This window comes from Mauremys reevesii, linkage group 2 (genome assembly GCF_016161935.1).
Source record: "Mauremys reevesii isolate NIE-2019 linkage group 2, ASM1616193v1, whole genome shotgun sequence".
NCBI classification, from domain to species: Eukaryota; Metazoa; Chordata; order Testudines; family Geoemydidae; genus Mauremys; species Mauremys reevesii.
The window spans coordinates 186,749,000-186,774,187 of record NC_052624.1 but is presented as its reverse complement, the minus strand read 5'-3'; the positions used below and the strand labels follow the sequence as shown (position 1 = coordinate 186,774,187).

Here is a 25,188-nt window from a genome sequence, read left to right as displayed (position 1 = left end):
GACCTTTGCTGAACTGGAACATTATGATCAGATTTTCAAAAGTGTATTGAAACCAATGGGAACTGTTAGGGTTTGGAAAATCTAGCTAATACTGCTCAAATATATATCTTTAGCAAATATCAGCTGAGGCATTGAATGGTTGCTTACAGGATACAGTGTGATTGCTTGAGGACCTTAATTATCAAAGGCTGGCCTTTTTTCATACTTGTACCACACTATGAAGGTGTAACTGGTTTCACCCATGCTATAAATAGTTCTAATACCCGTGTACACACACACACACATCAGCAAAATCCATTGGGACAATAAGGATAAATTGTTATGTTGATTTAAATAGTATTTGCAGGTGTTAGATATTTTTCTAGTGTAAGTGCAGGCGTTTTCCACATGGAAAGTTCAGGTGCAAGGATCTAGATGTACAAGTTTGCAGTTTCACATCTGGAGGCAGGATGGAGGTGTCTGAAAAATTTAGGGCCAAGTAATGGGCCCTGGGAGGCCTCATCTTGCCTTGCCAGTTTGTTGCTGTCATATAGGAGTTGCCTTGACTGAGGAAAGCACCACTGAAGCCATTCCATTGGTATACTTTTAGGGAAAATAAAAATAACTTTGACAATAATGAAAAATGACTTTCTTAGCAAACTTTGTGAATGCCTCAAATTCACTTTGCAAATACTCAAGTCCTTAACAATAGCACCCCACTCATAAGAAAAAAGGGAGAAGGTTTGCATTATATATTAAAAATGTACACACTTGGACTGAAGTTGAGATAGAAATAAGAGACACACTTGTTGAAAGTCTCTGGGTAAGGATAAAAGGGGTAATAAATAAGGGTGATGTCATGGCAGGGGTCTACTACAGACCACCAAACCAGGAAGAAGAGGTGGATGAGGTTTTCTTTAAACCACTAACAAAATAATCCAAAGTACAGGACTTGGTGGTGATGGAGAACTTCAACTACCCAGACATCTGTTGGGAAAATAACACAGCAAGGCACAGATTATCCAACAAGTTATTGGAATGGATTGGAGACAATTTCAGAATGTGGAGAAAGCTACTAGTGGGGAGGCTGTTCTAGATTTGATTTTGACAAATAGGGAAGAACTAGTTGAACATTTGAAAGTGGAAGGCAACTTGGGTGAAAGTGATCATGAAACGGTAGAGTTCATGATTCTAAAGAATGGTAGGAGGAAGAACAGCACAATAAAGACAATGGATTTCAAGAAGGCAGACTTTAGCAAACTCAGGGAGTTGGTAGGTAAGATCCAATGGGAAGCAAGTCTAAGGGGGGAAAACAATTGAAGACAGTTTGAAAAACTGCCAAGCGATATTATTAAGGGCACAGAAGCAAACTATCCCACTGCATAGGAAAGATAGGAAGTGTGGCAAGAGACTACCCTTGCTTAACCAGGAGATCTTCAATGATCTAAAAATCAAGAGTTCTACAAAAAGTGGAAACTTGGTCAAATTACAAAGGATGAATATGAACAAATAACACAAGTATGTAGGGACAAAATAGAAAAGCCAAGGCACAGAACGAGATCAAACTAGCTAGGGACATAAAAGGAAACAAGAAAACATTCTACAAATACGTTAGAAGCAAGAGGAAGACCAAGGACATAGTAGGCTTGTTACTCAATGGGCGTGGGGGGAGGGGGGGAAATAATAACAGAAAATGTGGAAATGGCAGAGGTGCTTAATGGCTTCTTTGTTTCAGTTTTCACCAAGAAGGCTGGTGGCAGTTGGACGTCTAACATAGTGAATTCCAGTGAAAATAAGGTAGGATCAGAGGCTAAAATAGGGAAAGAACAAGCCAAAATTATGTAGACAAGTTAGATGTCTTCAAATTGCCTGGGCCTGATGAAATGCATCCTAGAATACTCAAGGAGCTGACTGAGGAGATATCTGAGCCATTAGCAATTATCTTTGAAAAGTCATAGAAGATGGGGGACATTCCAGAAAACTGGAAAAGGGCAAATATAGTGCCCATCCATAAAAAGGGAAATAAGAACAACCCGGGGAATTACAGACCAGTCAGCTTAACTTCTGTACCTGGAAAGATAATGGAGCAAATAATTAAGCAATCACCTAGAAGATAATAAGGTGATAAATAACAGTCAGCATGGATTTGTCAAGAACAAATCATGTCAAACCAACCTGATAGCTTTCTTTGACAGGGTAACAAGCTTTGTGGATAGGGGGAAGCAGTAGACGTGGTATATCTTGACTTTAGTAAGGCTTTTGATACTGTCTCGCATGACCTTCTCATAAACAAACTAGGGAAATACAACCTAGATGGAGGTACTATAAGGTGGGTGAATAACTGGTTGGAAAATTGTTCCCAGAAAATAATTATCAGTGGTTCACAGTCATGCTGGAAAGGCATAACAAGTGGGGTCCCAGAGGGATCAGTTCTGGGTCCGGTTCTGTTCAATATCTTCATCAGTGATTTAGATAATGGCATAGAGAGTACACTTATAAAGTTTGCAGATGATACCAAGCTGTGAGGATTTGCAAGTGCTTTGGAGGATAGGATTAAAATTCAAAATGATCTGGATGAACTGGAGAAATGGTCTGAAGTAAACAGGATGAAATTCAATATGGACAAATGCAAAGTACTCCACTTAGGAAGGAACAATCATTTGCACAAGTACAAAATGGGAAATGACTGCTTAGGAAGAAGTACTGGGGAAAGGGATCTGGGCTCATAGTGGATCACAAGAACTAATTATTCTGCTCTACTCCATTTTGATTAGGCCTCAACTGGAGTACTGTGTCCAGTTCTGGGAACCACACTTCAGGAAAGATGTGGACAAACTGGAGAAAGTCCAAAGAAGAGTAACAAAAATAATTTAAAGGTCTAGAAAACATGACCTGTGAGGGAAGATTGAAAAAAAAAACTGGGTTTGTTTAGTCTGGAGAAGAGAAGACTGAGAAGGGACATAACAGTTTTCAAGTACATAAAAGGTTGTTACAAGAACAAGGGAGAAAAATTGTTCTCCTTAACCTCTGAGGATAGGACAAGAAGCAAATTTCAGTAAGGGTGGTTTAGGTTGGACATTAGGAAAAACTTCCTAACTGTCAGGGTGGTTAAGCACTGGAATAAATTGCCTAGGGACATTGTGGAATCTCCATCATTGGGGATTTTTAAGAGCAGGTTGGACAAACACCTATCAGGGATGGTCTAGATAATACTTAGTCCCACCCTTTTATTGATAATATGGTGTCCAGTTTCGGCCATACTGTTTAAGAAAACTAATACTGTCCAGCCATGAAATTTTGATTAATTTTAACAATTTTAGCAATAATTTTAACCCCTTTTCTAAAGAAAAGTCCTGATCCTGTAAAATCTAGCACATGAGTTCAACTGACATAGCACTGTCTAAATTAGGGGGAGGGGAGGGGTTATGTTGGTATAACTATGTCACTCAGGGGTGTGGGTGTGAAACTGGAAACCTGATTACAAGAGTTATGCTCCTCTTCTCAGGGAACTGAAACCTACCAACAGGGCCGGCTCCAGGCACCAGCCGACCAATGTGCTTTGGGCGGCACCTTGTAAAGGGCGGCCAATCTTGGGGTAGCGGAGGGCTCTCGGTTTTTTTTGTTGTTTGTTTTTGTTTTGGCAGCATGGCGCACTCGGGGGGAGGCGTTTCGGTGGCACGGCGCTTGGGGGGAGGCATTTCGGTGGCGCGGCGCTTGGGGGGAAGCATTTTGGCGGCGCGGCACTCGGGTGGGTGTGTTACGGTGGCACGGCGCTCGGGGTGGGTGTGTTACGGTGGCGCGGCGCTCGGGGTGGGTGTGTACGGGGCGGCGGCACTCTTTTTTTTTTTCCCTTCTTTTGCTTGGGGCAGCAAAAAAGTTAGAGCCGGCCCTGCCTACCATGTGACCTGTGTGTGTAGTCCAGACCGTTAGAATTTTGAATATTTTTCAACCAACTATTCTGAAACCTGGTACAGACCAAGAATTACTGGTAGAGAGTTTGTTCCCTGAATGTTACAAATGAGATAAGTGAGAACTAATGGTTTATTGTTTAATCAGAAACTTCACGCAACACAAAATTGAAACCTGATTCCAGGTGGTCTCAAAAGTAAAACACTTATGTATTCAGTCTCAAAGACGACTGTGGATGACATCCCAGCAATATTAAAATCAATAGATTTTTTTTCCCACCTGAAAACCCCCTGAGACTCACCCCTGATCCTTAATATTTTCCAAGGAATGTAAGATCTGATGATATTTGATAGTAATGATTCAAAAGACTGTTGCTTAGTTGGGTGCTACTATTGTACTTTGGACCATTACTAATAGACAGAATAAGAGAGTGATACCAGGGTTTTCTTTCCTTTTTAATAAATAAGGATGGGTGGACTGTATACATTTGCTGGGTAACACATGAAAAACCTTATTAAATTTCTTGTAAAATATTTACACATCTGAAAATGTTACTTCAAAGTTTACTCTTAGCCTTTGGATGAGATGAAACAAAATATTCTTAATATTTGATACCTGCTAAACTGGCAGAAAGAAGGGACACTATTATGTGTAGTTACTAAGGAAACAATAAAAATACTTAGACCGTGTAATGCCTTTTATTCACTGTCAAATGTTATACCTCAAAACATCTTTTTGAGTAGGTATTAAACCCCTTTTTCAGATGGGTAAACTGAGGCACAAGAGATTAAGTGACTTGCTGAAAGTTGAGTGACTGGTAGCTAGACATAAAACCCTGGATTCCTGGATCAAAAGCCCCAGAATAAAGTTCCCATCCTATTTTGTGGAACAACCCTGTGGATTTTGTTCATTGAATTAGACTAGCACAAAAATTTCTGAAAGAGGTACAGTTTTAAAATGATATATTATTCTATCCTAATTTGTATCTTAGGGAATGTACTGGGACTCTGGACACCTGATTCTATTCCTGACTCTGCCAGTGGCCTACTGGGTGACCCTGGGCAAGTCGCTTCAACTCTCTCTCTCTTTCAATTTGCTCATTTGAAATAATGAGGATAATGATATTTACCTCCTTTGATGGCTTTGAGATCTACTGATAGAGAGACATAAAATCTAGGAAGTTTTATTATTATTATTATTATTTCTAATTAAAATGGGACAACTGAGTTTCTGTATGTTGTGTACATACATACGTTCTCCCTCCCTTCCTCCGTGTGTGTGTGTGTGTGTGTGTGTGTGTGTGTGTGTGTGTGTGTGTGTGTTAACTCCCAGGCTGAGCTCCTGTGTACTAGCTGCCACCCTGGAGTGAATTTTTTTCAGCCTAATTTTAAATACCCTGAAAATGTTTTTTTTTTAATGGAAGTGCTGACAGAACCTTAACTAGAGCGGAATGTGCGTCTTCCATAATTTATAACACTCCATATTCCAAACGGTTTCTTTATATGCTGTGCTCCACTCAAACAGGAAAAGAAGGTACTGCAGTGAATTATTGTGTAATTAATCATTGGGCCACGAGGGACTCATTTACTAATTAAAAACGTAAAAAGAGTAAATTGAAATAACCAATGGCTACTAAATCACGTCTTTTGATATGTCAGCAGCATTGTAATATATCATAACATATCAATCAGAGACATGCAGATCCTACACATTACCTTTTTATTCAGAACTGCCAAAATCATTCATTATATTTCCAGTGCTGCTTCTAGTACTAGTCATACAACTACTACAGTGGCTTGGTCATGAGATACAGTATACTACACATACTCATGTCTACACATACTAATGGTACAGACATACAACATTCCACTCATTTGAATGTGCTCAACTTCTTAGAACAAGTGCTGGCGTTTTGACATGGGGAGAATTCTGTTCAGCTGTCATAAGAAGCTATTCCTGCCATAAAGAAGAGCTACAGGAAATACAGCTGTAATTTCAAAATCCAAATAATGTGCAAATCTGTTAATGATTTGATCCAAGAGAAATTGTGGTTTGTTTCATAACTGTATTCTCCAGAGCCTTTATAAGGCATTTGCGTTGCTTTCAGTGGTTTTGGGGGGTTTGGGGGATTGATTGTGCAATTCTTTGCATCCTGTGTAACCATTTACATCTGGAAAAGTGGGTGTCCTTTGCTATTGCTGATGTAAGTGGGGAAACTTCTGATCTGTTAACGTTTTATGAGCAATATGTGATCACTTTGCGCAGGTATCAAATGTGTGTAAATGGCTGTTTTATTAGTGGCAAGGGATGGAGAGTCAGATCCTTGAAGTGCAATTCTACTTAGAACTTTCAAATTTTATGTAGTTGCTTTTCGGTGTCAACAGATTTGTTCTCTCTGTGTTCAGAGTCCTATCTGTTCATTATAGTGATTAAAAAATAAGATTTTACTGATGCTATTCTCTGCAAATTCATCACCACTAAGAGGGAATTTGCTGGATGCTACTTTCATATACATAATATAGAATTTATTTAGCTCTGGTTAGAGTGAGTCAGTTACCATTAAACAAAATAGGCTTGCACAGGTACCCCTGAGGGCATAATGTGGCCTGCAAACTTTTATTACTGTAGGAATGCACAAGAAGAAGGAAAGAAACCAGATCCTGAGTTTGCAGGGCTGGTTGTATGGGTTTGTTTTGCTTGGGTGTTCTTTTTTTGTTTGGGAGCTGAACATGTTAGATCAGGAAGCTATGGAAACACACCATGTATGGAATCTCATTATGATATTTGTATCAGATCATTTTTCAGGATACTTTAAGTCTGTACCAGAGTTAGCTTTTTGGTCCCATATAAAGCCCACAGCTGCTGACACTCACTCAAGGCCTGATCTAAACTCCATTGACTTCAATAGAAAGGATCCCAATGAAATCAGTGGACTTTGGATCAGGCCGTTAGTTGGCGGGGGGCTACAATTGTAAAGAATATCAGCTTTCATTTAAAACAACAAAAATCATTCTCTAGCTCTTTTATTTGCAAAGAGAGTCTAGAAGATGTATGTTAATGTAATTCAATGTATGTTGATCATTAGCATTGAAAGGAAAAATGGTCTGGGTCCCATTTCTACAGGAGGTGTAAAAGTCTCTCATTGTCTCCCTCCTACTCCTTTATAGAAATGAGTGAGTGATGTGATGGTTAAGTGTACCCTAAAAAAATTATCCCTCTCAACATCTCCACTGCTCTATATGTTCCCAGCTACTGTCTGGATTAACAACCTGTTACCTTAAGGATAATTCCTCAAAATTGTCTTGATTGGAAAAAAAATCATTTTATTAGGGAAAATTACTGCAGATCTTTATTTCTCAATTGTGATATGATAATCAGTGCCATTTTATAAATAGCTACTAGAATAATGAAAATGCAAATTGAGCGTGCAATATTACTACTTTCAAGAATAGCTAAATATTTCTGGAGAAGCTACTACGCTGCATACCTTTTAATTCCCAAGGCCTTATGTTCTGAATCTGTAACAACGCTTTATGCTGGCAAACACGTTGTTTAATAGTTATCTGCTCTCTCCACTTGTCTTCAAATATTGTGATTTAGATAGAACTCTAATGCACAAGAACAACTTGTCCCCAGAGCATTATTCAGAATATAAATTAAGTGATATTATAACAGAGCCCTCACTTAGCTCAGCATAATGAATATGAAACATCGTGTACTAGTGACCAAGGTCATGATATGGGAATGAATTACTCTATTAACTTCTCTTTTAAGTAGCATTAGAGATAATAAATGAAGAGATTTAATGCAATTCTGATAATATTATTCATGCCAAAGTAGCACACTTTATCTAGTTAAAACAATTAAGATGTGGTTGGATGTTTTACACTATGGAAATATGATGCTTAAAAGTGTTTATTGCATGTTGCAGAATGCATCAGCATTAACCAGTAATGCAGATAATCTGATAAAAATGGAAAAGCTGATTTGTATGCTATGCTAATTCAGGATCATCTCTTTGGCCCTAGGTACTGCCCAAATGCTGTATAAGATTATGGCAAGCTTTAGCAGTGATATTAGATTAAATTCAGTTCTATTGCTTATAATTTTTTTCAAAAGAAATTACATCCATCATTCTTCTCCATAAACCCTCTTTATCTGTTTGCTAAGCAGCATGCAATATCGTATTTTAAGCCTGGCATATTACTTTTTTTTTATCCAGACATATTTAAGCTTCCCATCTCAGTTATATAGTATATTGCCTCAAGAATGTAAGATTGTTTATTATTATATCCTTTTATTTGAACAGTGATAGAGATCTAATGATTACCATGTGCTCCACAGTGCTTTTATACACAGGTGGAGGGACCGTATGAGCCAGCAATAAAAGGTTGTTCTTCACTTCTGAAAATTAGCAGCGTGGATGAAAACTTCATGTTATGCTGGTTTTTTGTGTGTGTTTGGTCTTTTGGGGGGTCATACATCAGGTATTTCCTTTTAAGCTCTTGAATTAATATTTTTTACAATCCTATAAATAAACAAGGTGAAATATAGCATGAAGTACATTATTATTTAGGGTGAAATCCTCTTTTTACCTGATGATGCATTCAGGAGGAAGGAGAATAACTGGAGCAGTGTCAGTGGCATTAGAGCCATCCATATGTCTTGGGGCTAGTGTTAGGCAGTGTGCTGTTACAGGGCCAAAGTGCCCTTCATTCCTGCTTTGAAAAGTAACTGCATTTGACCACAGGTAGCATGTGCTGCGAAGGTAGCATTCTATGTACAAGCCAGCTATTGGCTTAAAATGTCCCAGAGCTGGAAGACCATGTCTCTTTGCTGGCTACTACGCTATCACCTTCAAAGAAGCTGATCCTTCTAGAATGTTCCTCAATGCTAAATAGAGATCCTGCTCTGCTGGTTGTGGGAGGCATGGGGTGGACAAAAAGTTCCCTATATCCTCCTCTTCCCTCCCACTGGCACCTAGTTTGCCTGCATAGTATATGATGGAATTTGATTCCTGGGACCAGTATCTACTGGTTACAGTAGCTCACCTGACTGACTTACATGAGTGCAGAGGTTCTCAAACTGTGGTCTGTGGATCACTAGTGGTCTGTGATCTCCATTCAGGTGGTCCGCGGATAGTTCCCTCTAAGGTGTGCGCCTGGACGTATGCACACAGGAGAATGAAGGGCTATCTACCTAATTAGTGGAGCCATGCAGGCGTAGCTCCACTAATTAGGTGCCTGGACACTGGAGAAGATGCACATGTAAGGTGAGATGGTGGCCTTGGGGGGAATAGGAGATAGCTGGGATGGGGCAGTGGGATGAGAAGTGGGGGGGAGGGAATTTGGGGCATGCAGGACTGCGGCGGCCAGAGAAAGAGGTGACTTTGCTCAGCTCCAGGGCTGTGGCTGCCAGGGAGAGATGGCCCTCTTTCCCAGCCCCAGCTCGGGGGCTGCCGTGGCGGGGGGTGAGAGGGCACATCCGTTGCATTAGAAAGGTAATACTACTGATATTAAACTATGAGTTGTGGGCTTTTATCTGTAGAACAAAAAAAAAAGTTAATTATGGAGGGGGTTTTTTATATAGCGCTTTTATCCAAAGCGCTTTACACTAGTTAACTAATGGTACAAACAACATTTGGAAAGATCATTAAGTGGTCCACTGAGACCCACAGCAATTTTCAAGAAGTCCACAGAAAAAAATAAATTGAGAACCACTGCACTAGTGTAACCAAGAGCAGAATCTGGCCTATTGTGGTTAGGGGCCAAATCTTTAAAAGGGTCTGCACAGAACGTAGGAGAAAAATATGCATTGACTTGCTATGCGTGTGTGCTTTTGCAGATGAGCACTTTGAAAACGTGGTCCTTAATGCATGCACTCCTTCTATGGCTTATGAACAGTTGTTTAGTTTTACTTCATTGTAATACCCTGGCTATCAAATATATGAATGGAACTTCCATATCCAGTTTCCGGTCAGACTCTTTAAATGAAAAGTCTCATCTAAGGTTATTCTGTACTAGTAACTGAAAGCCCATGCTATTGTATGGGTGTAATATTTAAAGTCCGAGGAGGAGGGAGGGCAGAAAGCCAAAAATGGCCGAGAACTTAAAAATTGGATGGTAACAGACTGTGCATCCCAGTGATGATTGAACTTGGAGATGATCCATGGCTATGGCTCTTTGGTAAGAATGAGTAAGTGTGGGACATTGTGCTGGGAGAGTTTTGTGTTGATTTGTGTGAGTGGTGACTGAGGGATGTGTACTGCAGTGAGTGGCTCTGTGTGTTTGGGGTTATTGTGTCTGCTTGTTGTGTTGATTTGTGTCTGGGGAGGTTGTGCTGGGAGATTAATGGTGTTTTGTGCGGATGGCATTTGAGTGCATGAGTGTGGCAGTTGGCCCAGGTAATCCACCAGCTGAGCAGCCTCCCTTATGCAACCAATGAAACTGTTCAATGCAAATTACCTACTGTTAGGGTGGTGATTGAGTAACTGATGATAGCATAGTGGTCTGGACTCTTGGCTTGGCATAGATATCTGCCCTACTGTAGTGTGTATGCCACGTGGATGTAATTTGTAAAATCAACATGGCTGAGAACTTAAAAACTGTAGGGTAATAGACTGCAAAACTTGGCAATACTATGAACAAAACGATCCTTTCACCATGCTGATAGCTGCTTGCATTGTTTCACACTAACTCTACAGACATAATAGGCTTCAGAATGACACACAGAGTGACAATCCTGGAATCTTATTAGATAGATTAAATCCAAGTCATATTATGTAACAGCTCTCGAGCTTTTTCTTACCATATGAGTTTTGTTAAAGTACCTTAAGAATCTAGATATTCAGCCATATACATTGCTATACAGTACTAGCCACAACACGACTGCTTACTCAGCTGTTTACCCCAACATGGTTTGCACAGGTGGCAGATAAGTAATAAAGATAGTCTTCATAGTTTGACATGGTTTTAAGAGAATGTTTTGTGTATTTGGTGAGCGTCACCTCATGTAGAAGATTCTGTGTTAGCTAAAGTTTGCCAAATGCAACAAGGAAATGAACACTTGTAATTAAGATGTAACCTATCTCTTCAAAATGGAAAGTGGAGCCGGTAAATGAGTTTGCTTATGCTATTTATACTAGCTTCTTAATTATGCTTAGCACAACCAGTTCAACTTGATCCTGCATCAATTTTGCAAGTGTAAATGGGGCTAAAGTTTCAAGGGGGTGATCAGGTTTTGCCTTAACTGATAAATATATATTTACATGAATGAAGCCTACTTAACTATATCTAATGAGCCAGAGGACATGTGCTCAATAGGATTGGCAGAAAAAGAATTAAAGTATTAGTTTCTCATATTTTATGATTAATGTTGTCCTTATATAAGATTGAGAACCTAGATAAGATCATGAAAAGCATGTTGGGTTAAATCTTCCTTTGCTAAAGTATAGTCATTATACCTCAGTTAACCCTAAAGAAATCCCTAATATCTATGCATGCCTAGAGCCAAAATAGGTCAACCCATGAGCTATTGCATTATATTTTATTATTTAAACTTTAAGTGATTAGTTTAGCACTTAAAAGCTTTGGGGGGAATTAGGTTACTGTTCTTCTCTTTATCCATAAGCAAACGGACATGCAGATGGATACTGAGCAGGCTTTTTCTGCATTTTCTCGCAGGGCTCTCAAGGGAAGGGCTATGCTAGGACGTATTTTCTCTTCTTCTAATCATTCATCGCTAATTATTTTAGAGTTTTCAGCAAACCATGGACGTTTTATATTTAATGTGTTGAAAGGATACCCGTGGCCAAGATAACTTTTTAGGCATTTAACACACTTTTACATTTAGATTTTGCTTGGGGTCTCAAACAGAAATTTTGAGAACAATTTACTAAAAGGGAGTAAAGGGTGTTGGGAAAGAACAGCCTCTTGTATCAAGACCTGGGCAACAAAAGGAATCATGGATGAAATCCTGGCTCTGCTGAAGTCAATGAGAGTTATACCATTGACTTCAGTGGGGCTAGTATTTCACCCTGTGGGTGTTCAAGGAATGCTTCTATTAGAGAAGTAGCCACAAGTAACCAGAACCAAACCCTCTCTAGATTTTGTCACACATGCTCATAAAACAAATAAATACCAGCAATAGAAACGTATCCTACCTTAAATTGGAAAGATGATAAAGTACTGGTAGAAGGGGCTTTTTTGTGACAGGTTTTATAGAACATACTGTTTAATTTCTGCCTCAGTTGAGTATTCCATTACTTCTGTCAGGTTTTGTTTCATAAACTCACTGTCATTTAAATGTTATGTTTAATATGAATTTATTCTCTAATGTAGCTTTAAAGGAATTCTTAATGTATGTCCTATAAACATACGTGCACCACCCCACATTAAATCATAATGCTACCATATTGGCACTGCTAAATCTATCAGAATTTTGTTTCGCCATATGCTAGGAATCAGGAACCTGTTCTGATATTGTTGGCATTAGAGTGTAGCTCTTTATCTTTGAAAAGGATCAGCACATATTTAGCCTGTGTACTAAATAGAATCCCCTGATAATGATTTAATTCAGTGTGCTAAACTTTAGTGCTTGTCCTTTATCCGTAGTATATTATTATACTATTACAGTTAGGCAAGTATGTGGAGTTCCTACTGCAATTCTGTAACACATAGCAGTTTTTCATTTATCGGTTCCAAGCATGTTCCTGAAGCTGCATTAGGGCTGCATGTATAAAAATACCCCCCCAACCTCAGCATTTGTTCAGTCCCACACAGACTCCTGTTGACTACACGAGTAGTCCCCATGACAGTGTTTTGGGAATCCTCTTTGTAGCACATGTTAGTACATATAGCAGTATCACCTCAATCCTTCTAAACCGATAAGAGAAGTGCCTTTTTAGTCCATTCGTCCTTGCTGGGCTTTGAATTAATGAGTTAGAGTGTGTCTACACAGCAAAAGCTGTACACAGGCTAGCCTACCAGAGCTAGCTAAATCCAGCTAGTGCACATAAGAGTAGCAGTGAAGTCCGTGCAGCCCGGGCTTTAGAGTGGGTAATCCAAGCCTGGCACAGACCCTGGGTATGTACTCGTCTTGTTAAATGGTTATGAAGCCTGTTCAGTGCTGATTTCGTTATTGTTACCAGCCCCAGCTAGCTAAGGAGGAAGGCTGGCCCATGAGCAGGTTTTCTTGTTTAGGCATATCCTAAAACTATGTGAACCAGAAAAGTAGTTGTGACCATCAGAAGGTCAACATTTGCAGCTTTCAATTGCCTTAGGTTACTACACAGTGTTATTTCTGTGTTTTGTAGTACTCTCCTGCTGTTTCTTATTTTATGTACAGGAAAGTGAAGATAATACCACTGTAATAGTATGTAATTGCAAAGGTGTAATTGGCAAGTTTGAAGGGTGACCTGCAAAGAAAAAGAAAATGGGATTGTGAGGTTACATATGTGTGTGTGTGTGCGTGTGTGTGTGTCTTTACAATATGTAAAGTATGCCTGAAAGTCCCCACCCCCCCTCCATATCCCTTCCTTGGATTTGCTGGAGGACCTGGGAACTGGAGTAATATCTTTCTTAGCCTCAGTTGGCATGCTGTGGCTATTGGATCTTTTACAAAGAGATCTTTTGCTTCTGTTTGTTTAAATATTTGAATTAAATAAAAGCTAGCAAAAATCAAAGACATTTAAACAATCTTTGTAAGAATTCTTCACCACTTGAATTGTTCAGGTGTGACTTTCTTGTTACTTGTGTGGTCATCATCCAACTAATTTTAAAATCATCCATAAAATTTTTTTGGGGGGAGGCCGAGGGGACACTTTGGGAAAAACATTCAGCTCCTATGTATTTATACATCATAAGTAAATAAAGGAGGAAACAAACAATTTTTATGTGTAGATCATCTTGAATTTGAATGTGTATATCCCACTATTCTGTAAGTTATTTCCTATTTAAGTATAGGAAGAAATGAGATACCTCAAAATATGTATACAATGCTGATTTAAAATGTTGATGTTTGTGAGGAAATGTGAACAAACATATTTTTCTGTTTTTATACTAAGAAATATTGCACTCAGATAACTAAAACAGATGAAGCCTGTAAATTCTGGTTTGGGGAGAAACAGAGCGGAAGGACCCTCCGCCGCCGAATTACCGCTGAAGACCCGGCACTTCGGGGGCGGGTCCCGCTTCGGCAGCAATTTGGCGCTGGGGGCCCATGCCGCGGGTCTTCGGGGCACTTGGCGATGGGTCCAGGAGCAGAAGGACCCCCCGCCACCAAATTACCACTGAAGCGGGGCCCCCTGCTGCCGAAGACCCCAGCCCCCTGAATCCTCTGGGTGGCCCTGGGGAGATATGTAGATCTCAATGAGTATAGTCTGAAGAAAAATAATTCAACGTCTTAAAAGTAATTAAGACCCTCATCTGGCAAACCGTTCATTGTACACACACTTAATTTAGTGCATGTTAATGTAGTTGATTTATATAGGAATACTCATGTAAAGTTACGCATGCAGAGAACTATTTGCAGGATCAGGATCTACAACAGCTAATTTTCACCTGCACTCTACTGTATAACTATTCTATAGAGTTTTTAATGCTTTGGGGGGAAGCAATCTAGGGTATCCTGAATCCTGGCTTATTCCCATTTGACATCTGCCAGAAATCTGACTATGATGTTCAATTTCAATTAATTCCAAATCATTCTACACCTTGGATTTTGGGTAGAATCGCTTAACACGGGGTTGGAACAGTGTCAGAGTCTGCAGTATTTCCCAGGGATGAAATCCTAGCCCCACTGATGTTGAATAAAGGTTTTTGTCTCTTACTTCAACAGGGCTAGGATTTCACATCAAGTTTCCTGACTCCCAGTTCAATGTCCTATTTGACTGCACCATTCTATCTTTTGGTCATGTGTGTACAAGAAAGTAGTAAAGCATTTTTTTTTTTTTATTTCCATCTGTTGAAATATAATAATACCTAAGCCTGAAAATGTTTGTTTTTCTGGGGTTTTTTTTTTTTTTTAAAAAAAAAAAATCTTTCTTTTTTATTTTTTTCCTTTTTCAAATAAAAGATAAGATACACAACCATATCCTCATTCACACTCCCTTTAAAAAAAAATGAACTAAAACAACAAGACCTAGGGCCTTTCCAGCATAAATATAATTTTTTTTTAATAAATAATGTTAAATGTATATTCCATCAAACATTTTGTGTATGTCTATTGCATCTGATGACTATCTTCCAAGATTAACATCACAGTTCCAGACGTTCCTTTCAGAACTCACACTTCACAATAGATCAAAAATCAAGCCAATCTCTAAGAACACTCTATGACTAGGTCCCCCCAGCATGCAGTCTAGTACTGTGGTGGGCCCACTCACTCTCTCATCCTCTCATCCCTTTGCCCCTTTTTGCAAAAAAGAAAAAAAAAAAGAAGCAACAAGCTGCTACAAAACTAAATAATGAGCAACTGCAAAGCAAAGCCAAAAAAGCCAAAAAAATTTCTGCATTTTCTTGGTATTTTTTATGGTTCCACATATCTTATATTACATTTATATAATAAGTATAGATATAAAGGAAAGGAAGTTAAAAAATTAAAAAATATAAAATATTAAATTAAAAAAAACAAAAAAAAATAATGATCTTTTGTTTATCTTGTCAGATGTTTCTAGTCTGTGAGAGATCTGTGTAGTAGGGTGTGCTACAGAACTGTGCAGATCAAGCAAAAGTAAAAAAAAAGAAAAAACAGCTCAAAAAAAAAAAACAACTCTCCTGTCTGAGTAGAGCTGAGAGCTGAAAACCAGACAATGTTCACAAATTCACAATGAGTTTCAATGAAACTTTATTTAATTTATATTTATTATTATGTTGTTTTTAGCTTTGTTGTAGTTGAGTAGCTCTGTGTAAGCTCTGTTTAAGCTTAGTTTTTAGAAGTTGGTCCAGTAAATGATTTATTTAGATATTGCCTCACGATATATATCTTTTATTTTATAAACATTGATATAAAAAGAAAGTCTTCAAAAAGTCTTTCCAAAAAAGAGGGAAAAAAAATTTTCAAGTCTCTGATTTTTTTTTCTAAACCTCACAGAGCTCCTCCTCACAGAGCTGCACTCTGGTGGTCCAATGCATGCTCCAAAATCAATACTATTTATAAAATATACTGACCAAACTGCCAATATAGACCGACCAAACTCCGGTTGAGGGCTTCTCCTGTTGACTTGGCTACTGTATCTTGGGGAAGTGCAGTACTTATGCCAATGGGAGATATAGGTAGTGCAGAACTAAATAAGTGTGCCGCAAAGTGAAAAGTGTAGTGAAAGTAAATTTAAAAAAAGTAAAAAAAAAAAAAAAAAATGTGTCCACAAATGTGTTGTCATGTCAGTTTTTTTTTTGTATCTTTCTTTGATTGTCCCCCCTTACATAATATATGACATATCACATATACCAGTCACATAATAAAAACATAATAAATTGGCCCGACCCTGTTTTACACAAGTGGATTGTGCTGGCAAGTTTGGAGTACTCTTAATTAATATAAATGCACAGCGCCACCCAGAGGGGGGGGGCAAGTGGGGCAATTTGCCCTAGGCCCCGCAGGGGCCCGGCGAGCCCTGGCCTGGTGGCAGGGGCCCTTCAGTCGCTCTGGGTCTTTGGCAGCATTTCAGTGGTGGGGGGCCCTTCAATCGCTCTGGGTCTTCAGTGGCGGGGGGCCCTTCAGTGCTGCCAAAGACGCGGAGAGACTGAAGGCCCCCCGCCGCCAAAATGCCGCCGAAGACCCAGACCGCCGCCGGGTGAGTACAAATGCTGCAACTCCCCCGCTTTGCCCCAGGCCCCCTGAATCCTCTGGGCGGCCCTGTAAATGCATCTTTATACATGGGAAGGTTGTAATTACATTTGTCATTGATTTGAGGGTTGAGATGTGTTGTCATGTAGCAAGGTTTAGAGCATGCTTGTTATTGCCATCTTGATATTTCTGTTAGAAATGACAAGCACATGAATGCCTACTGCAGTGTTGCTTGAGCCACAGGATACCCCGCTTCATTATTTTAATAAAAGAAATGGTGATATGGAGAGGGTAAACAAAACTCTTGTTGTCCTTCATGGTTGCATGGCAACAATGCAATCTTTGGACTTTAAATAAGTCATGTCACAATCAAGAAAATTAAGAGCCATAAAGACACTATCCCAAACCAAAACGGCTCATACAAACATCCCTAAACTTTGGTGTGCACCATAATTGAACATTGAGATAGCTTTATATTGTGTCTTGGTTTACAGAGATTCAAAAGCCTTCTGCTAAACTGATATGACCTCACACTTTTTCACCATCAGAGTCTGAAGCTTTACACCATCTGCAGTAGCATTTCCTGGGTAACTAGCTTTCAGGTTTAGTTGTAAGCAGAGCTGAAGTAGAAATCTTCATTACTTTTTTTGGTTTTGTTTTAAAGAAAAGTGGCCTTTTTACAAAATGAAAAAATTGATTGATTGAAAATGTTTTTCTCTTAAAATTTTGAGACAGAGTAACCACCAAAAAAATGAAAAATAAAACTTTGTCAAAAACTAAAATTTTAAAGTTTCTTGTGACGTTGAAAAACCAGCATATTTTCTCCCTCCATATCCACAAAAATAATCATTAAGGAACAATAACAAACAGTTTCTAAATGTATCTCATTCCATTATACAAAAGGCAATCCTTCTGAATTCTCAGTATTGAGATTTGCTAATTGTTTATCCACTCAACTTTACCTCTTTCTTCAAAGAGAGGTAAAACCTACATGAAGTATAAATGGAAATTTTGGGGGGAGGGTTTTGTTTTGTTTTGTTTTTTCAATTTTTTTTCTTTTTAGGCTGTTGAACTTTGCAGCTTATAATATATTCTAATTTTGTGCTGCTATAAGTATCCTCCAATATTCATAAATTGTAGTTGACTGTGCTAGGGATATATTTGCACAAGAAAGAAACAAAGGCTTGCATAAGAACTGTCTTGAGAGATTTTTACATCTGTATCTAGGATGAAATTATGCCTCTTAGCAGTAGAGAGGCTGGGGGAATAGAAGAATGTGCAATTCTTCTTAAGGACAGGAATGAAAATACTAGAATGTGACTGTGGAAATATAGGGGAGAAATATGCTAATGTTCCAGTTAAGCATGAGCATGCCCTGTGTGAATTAGATGTTGCCAGAAGCCTGAGATGAATCAGACTGAGCTGAATGCTTGTGCAGTTAATAAAAGTGCAAAAGTGGAAAAACTGACCCTAAGGTGCTAAGTAAATGTTACTGTGATCTGAGTGGCAGTTTTTAGAAGCATTGTCTGTGTATTGAGCAGTGGTATTTGCTGCATGTAGAAACGGTATAATCAAAGTTTTCTCCATGAAGCATTGCCTGTGATCATGAACCAGAGCACAGTGGGCAGTGAGTTCCCATGGTCCCACCTCCTTCACACACAGACTTGGGCTGTCCACTTTACCAGTAGCACTACACACACTTGTACCCAGCAATCCTGAGGGCGTGCAGCTAAATTATGGTTATCTATGCATGGAATTCCATAGTTGTGGGGATGGATTATCCGTGTCCTCTTTCCTCCCCACCCCAGTATGCTCAGGGGCAGCCATAACACTGGTCTACAATTTTTGAGAAGTCGTCTGCTTCAGAGATAAAATGTGCTATTTGTTATGTATTTTGATGTGCTGAATTCAAATATGACAATTAAAACATCTGATTGGCTACTGTTTCTAAGATATTTAAGTGTTTACATTTTATGTCTATGTATATTGTGTAGATAGTAGAGTTTTAATCATAAATTGTACACCTAGGTCTTTTCATGTGTTTATGGTTGCTTTACATGATAATATTTCACCTGTCCTGTTTATGTAACACTTTAAAAATCAGCAAAAGGGTTATATAAATAAAATTTATTATGAAACAAAAGGCAAAAAACTATTATGTACATAGTTTAGTCCTATTCAGTGACTACTCGGCGCTTCTTGGCTTGTCTCTTGTATTCATTAAATGGAGCATCTCTTGTCACTGTCCAGCAATAGTCTGCAAGCATTGATGGGCTCCATTTGCCCTGATAGCGTTTCTCCATTGTTGCAATGTCCTGGTGAAATCGCTCACCGTGCTTGTCGCTCACTGCTCCGCAGTTCGGTGGAAAAAAATCTAGATGAGAGTGCAAAAGATATATCTTTAGTGACATGTTGCAATCAAGGCTTTTGTATGCCTTGAGGAGGTTTTCCACCAACAACCTGTAGTTGTCTGCCTTGTTGTTTCCAAGAAAATGTATTGCCACTAACTGGAAGGCTTTCCATGCCGTCTTTTCCTTGCCACGCAGTGCATGGTCAAATGCATCATCTCGAAGAAGTTCACGAATCTGAGGACCAACAAAGACACCTTCCTTTATCTTAGCTTCACTTAACCTTGGAAATTTTCCACGGAGATACTTGAAAGCTGCTTGTGTTTTGTCAATGGCCTTGACAAAGTTCTTCATCAGACCCAGCTTGATGTGTAAGGGTGGTAACAAAATCTTCCTTGATTCAACAAGTGGTGGATGCTGAACACTTTTCCTCCCAGGCTCCAATGACTGTCAGAGTGGCCAATCTTTCTTGATGTAGTGGGAATCTCTTGCACGACTATCCCATTCGCAGAGAAAACAGCAGTACTTTGTGTATCCAGTCTGCAGACCAAGCAAGAGAGCAACAACCTTCAAATCGCCACAAAGCTGCCACTGATGTTGGTCATAGTTTATGCACCTCAAAAGTTGTTTCATGTTGTCATAGGTTTCCTTCATATGGACTGCATGACCAACTGGAATTGATGGCAAAACATTGCCATTATGCAGTAAAACAGCTTTAAGACTCGTCTTCGATGAATCAATGAACAGTCTCCACTCATCTGGATCGTGAATGATGTTGAGGGCTGCCATCACACCATCGATGTTGTTGCAGGCTACAAGATCACCTTCCATGAAGAAGAATGGGACAAAATCCTTTTGACGGTCACGGAACATGGAAACCCTAACATCACCTGCCAGGAGATTCCACTGCTGTAGTCTGGAGCCCAACAGCTCTGCCTTACTCTTGGGTAGTTCCAAATCCCTGACAAGGTCATTCATGTCAGGAGGAGGATGGGAGAAAATGTGGGTCCTGTGACATTGATGGTTCAGGACCAGAAGTTCATCCTCTTCCTCATATGACTCAAGTGAGAAGGATTCTGGTGCATCAGGAACCGGCAGTCCTTCTCCGTGGGGTACTGGGCATATAGCTGATGGAATGTTTGGATAATGCACAGTCCACTTTTTCTTCTTTGACACACTTTTCCCAACTGGAGGCACCAGGCAGAGGTAACAATTTCTGGTATGATCTGTTGGCTCTCTCCAAATCATTGGCACTGCAAAAGGCATAGATTTCCTTTTCCTGTTCAACCACTGGTGAAGATTTGTTGCATAAGTGTTGCAGCATATGTGTGGGGCCCACCTCTTGTCCTGATCTCCAATTTTGCAGCCAAAATAAAGGTGACAGGCTTTCTTAACCATAGTGGTTATACTGTGCTTTTGTGATGCAAAAGTCACTTCACCACAAACATAGCAGAAGTTATCTGCACTGTTCACACAAGTACGAGGCATCTCTGCTCACTTTGGCTAAACAGAAATGTGTCCCTTTGCAAAATCAAACACTGACAAATAAGAGAGCACGACACTGTATGATTTCTAGAGCTGATGTAGGGCAATTTGTTCAGCAGAGTGATGTAAGCTTCGTTATGATTGCATCATTCATGACTTCTAGGAATAACATGATGCAATTCATATCATGTATGACGCATTACCAGCTTCAGATTGCATCATTCATTGTTTTGCCTAAAAAGCAAGTACTGTCCAAACCCAGTCATAGATTTATTCATAGATCCAGTCAAAGATGTATTGTAGTCATTTCTGGTTTAAATTGAGATCCCTTCCCTTTATAACTCACTTATCCTCCGCTATTCCCAAGTCAAGGGTCGTATATACTGACCCAATAGCATATTTTGAAAACTAGAGCCAATCAACAATTTTAAGCATCATTTTCGTTCTCAGTGACCCAGAATTAGTAAAGTTTGACTACATTTATTTCAGAAGCATTTTGGCTGTAGAGCAGTGTATAATTTAACCCACAATATTTTCATCTCGAAACAAAGACCTTGGAAGAATAAATGAATCTTTTCATTTTTTGAAATGTCATTCTTTCACATTCCAGCTACGTCAGGATACAACTAGCTAAACACACAAGTTAAAAATAATAATTATCTGTCCCAATATATTGCCAGAGGCAGACAACTGTACTAAAGAGTAGACGTACTTCAGTTAGTGAATTTTTTATTTCGTAGAAAGGCACCTTCAAGAACTGAACTTTCTATATAGAGTGGTATTGTTTATGAATGGGTTGTCACAATTTTTTCTTTACATCAAAATATAACTCCACAGCAACAGCAAAAGCAGATTGTAAATCCCTGTCTTCTTTTGTGAGTGAAAGAAAATTTCACTTTAATTAATAAAAGTTGGTCAGATTCGTAGCTCCTCACCTTGCCTTTGTCTCATGGACCAGCAGTTGGAAAATCTGGCTTTTAGTGGGATAGACTGTCAATGCTTGGAATGTGGGCATGAGGCTAACTTCTTGTGGAGTGGCATGTTTCTTTAGTCTTAATAAATTCTTGTGAGTTATGATTGCCTTGAAAAATTTCTGACAAAACAGGTCTGCATCAGAAAATGCTGATTTGATGAACCTGAGATGTTGTGTGGGAATGTATATCTATTTTGTCAAAAATTTTGATGGGAAAATATAGCATCATTTCGCTTTGACTATATTGTTTCAACTTTTATAACAAATACAATATATAACACAAGTCTAAACAAAATGTTACAACCTTCTCAAAACAAAATGTTTAAGGTGGTAAGAAAATTTCAGAGTATTTTATTTTGTGAAAAATTCTGAGATTTTGACTTGTAATCCCAATTCAAGATGAAACCAAATTTAGATATCTTGCACTTTCCCTCAGGGTAGAAATCCTGTGCTTTGTCCTGCTCTAATTATTATTCTCTCATTCCTAGAGCGAGAGTAATGGCAGTTCTGGAGAAAAACATGAGTTATGGCTTCCAGTATGGAGGGAAAAGTGACTGAGTGTTTATCCAGAGAGGAGGGTTAAACTGCATACAAAGGCAGGGACTTGCAGTTTGCAAACAGACAAATTGGAACCTGTTCTAAAAGTGAATCATCAGGTAAAATCTCTGCTGGTGTAACTCTGCTGAAGTCAATGAAGTTACTCTGACAGAGGATTTAGACCGCTCTGTGGCCATATCTACATGAGAGTCCATGTCAGTATAATTATGCCAGCAAAGCCCCTAGCACAGAGGCAGCGTATGCTGGCAGAAGGAGGAGTTCTGCATAGTAATACCACCTGCCTGAATGACATTAGCTATACTGACAGGAGGGTGGAGGTTTTGCCAACATAGCTATACCAGGGTGGGAAGGGGTGTGTGTGTGTGTGTGTGTGTGTGTGTGTGGTGTTTTTGAACTCCTAGCTGACATAGTCATGCTGGCATAACTTTGTGGTATAGACCAAACCTGTTGGTCACCAATCAAATTCTCTTGCATAAATAATTTTAAATAGTGTGGGTGTCTTCCCAGTAAATGATAGGAAGTTTATGAATATTTTCACTTTTCTTTCACTTGGATAGACACACTTAATCGTTACTTTTCCTTGTTCCTTTCTGATTGGAAGAACAATTCAATTTTAAACCTTCATTTTTCTCTATCCACACTGGTAGTGACTCACTGGGCTGCAGGGATGGTATTACCCAGGGAGGTTTTTTAATCATTACTCATTAGTGAAGGAGGAGATATTTCCACAGAAAATAGAAATAAAGGTTGATGTATGAACATAATTCACACAATTGCTCTTGTATCAGAACACACATTTCTATATTTTGTTGACTTTTTTTGTTTGTTGTAAGCTGTGGCAATTTTTGTCACTGACATTCTAAAAGATTCATCAGGCATGTTTCTTGCTTTCCAGAACATGAAAACACTCTTGGTCGAAATAGGAGAAAAAACAGTTAATTTCAATCATGATGACAGTTTTTTGGTGAACAATAGTCTCCCTGAGTTGACATGGAGAAGTAATGAATGAATGAAAGGAGAACTGAGTCACAGCTGCACTTTGCAATCACTTTTGAACATCTACACTCTTCTAGCCAAAATACTATTAATACGTGTGTCAGCACAGTGAGTGAATCTCATAGTGTGAACGCATTGGAACAGTTCAGGAAAGAAAATGAAGAATATCCTCAGGGACAGACTTTTCTTTTTCTCTGAGAGACTCTTCATTATTCAGGCATTGTGATACTTTTCCTTTATTTGTGTAAAGATTAAATTGCACATGATTTCTAATGTTTCTGCTACTCCAACTGTCATAGGTCGATGACCTTCATGGAAGTGAGATAATAGATACATCGTCTGTTGTTTGGGCTAGTGCTGTTCCTCCACAGCCCAGTACTTTCCTATTGTTATAAGTCGAAAGCAATTAAATAAAAATACAAGATAAGGCTTCTCAAGTATCTTTAGTATTTAATATGTGCCTTTATGTGGCTGTCATTAGCATTAATATGAGATATTATCTAATGTTATAATGAGACCTAAAAGCATGCATTGGGAATCTTCTACATGGGAGAGACAAAAAAGTTAATGAAGGAGATGTCCATCTGGACAGGTATTTAATACTGCAACTTCTGGAAATGAGCTCTCCAATTGTTTAAATCTTGTAACCCAAAGACTCCTATTTGGGGGTGGGGTGTATGTGTAAACGTGTGTTGTCATGTTCAAGTCATTTCACTAAGCATTCTTCATACTCAGACTACATTTTCCAGTCAATCTGCACATTAAAATAATATTGCATATATCAAACTGTAAATATAGAGGTTTTAAAAAATGAGTGCCTTCCACAGTGATTTTTGTGTAATGCATCCTTTGATCTCATACAAAAAACTGTTTGATAGTTGTTTCTCTTTTATGCTCCAATGACTATCTATTTATAATCATTGTACAGCAGCTTTTCTTCCCCCTGTTGATGGAATATGACTACCCCTGACTTTTGTTTAGTTTCTTCTTAGTAATTGAAGTAGGTGCATCAAGAATTGAGCTAAGAGAACTCTGGCAAAAATATAGTTTTTTTGTGAAAGTGAAATGCAATTGAGACAGAGACAGTGGTTGTGACACAGTGTAGAATAGCACAGATATGATAGAGAACCTTTGTCTGAGAAACATAGAAGATACCTTTAAAATAAAATGTACTCTGTTTTTTATCTACTATCTTTGATTATTCATCCATTCCACACTTCAGCCATATCCTCTGATTAATCATATTTTCTATAATTCATTCCTCCAACTGTCTTCTGGAAAAAAATCAGGGTTATTTTTTCCCCTTTAAAAAACGAGTACATAACTCTATTGGTTTCCAAATAAGGGAACAGAAGGAATTGGAATAGTTGATTAGGCAAAATTCGCTTTAAAAATGTTTTCTTAAAGCAGCTGTAACTGGCACATTGATTTTGTTATGATGTTCCAGAAAGATCAGGAAACAGGAGGAGGACATGGTGAGAAATAAATATATGGATACCCTGGAAAAAAAAATTCTGAAAAAGGTAGAGAGATAAGAAAAATAATCTGTCACGTCTGACATCGCGGCAAGGGGCTTGCTGCAGAGGCTTCATACTGTCATTTCAATGCTACTCTCTATTGCATAGTCACATATCCCACTCACAAAGCAGCTAGTGTTTCCAAATATTTACAAACTTGTAATGCACATTACAGCAAGATAAGCCATTCATAGTCTCCTTTTAATGGTGGCTGATTATAAAACCACATATTAGTATGTGATATTTATCTATCTTAAAGTCAACCTAATGAGGAGATGTTGATTTTACTAAATTGTTCTGTTTTTCAACAATCACATTTTGTATTAATTATATTTTTACTGCATCCAAGGTAAAAAAAAAATCAGATAGTTACATGGGAAGTCAGGGAGGACTGAATGTTATAAGACTGCAGTAGTAAAAGGAAAACTATTACATCTTAATAAACATGGTTCTCTAGTTTTTTGGGGTTTGGGGGAGTATTTAAAAAAAATAACAGTAATAATTTTGAGGTAATTTCCCTCACATCCACCTATTCTTCATTATACATCTAAATACCAAATTCTAAAACAATATTTTTGGTCACTGATTGACGTGAGCATAACTGAAGCAGAATTTAAAGTTTAAAGTGGTCAGGTAA

The 25,188-nt window shown here is 38.6% G+C and overlaps 1 long non-coding RNA gene across 1 annotated transcript in view; it reads left to right on the top strand.

Annotated features, from left to right (window-relative positions):
- LOC120398839 overlaps window positions 1-24,158 on the top strand; it is a 95,504-nt gene extending 71,346 nt beyond the window's left edge. The window contains exons 4-5 of the long non-coding RNA XR_005594739.1: window positions 21,969-22,136; window positions 22,934-24,158. This is a non-coding gene — a long non-coding RNA (uncharacterized LOC120398839). The remainder of the gene's footprint in view (window positions 1-21,968; window positions 22,137-22,933) is intronic.
- Window positions 24,159-25,188: the final 1,030 nt, after the last annotated feature.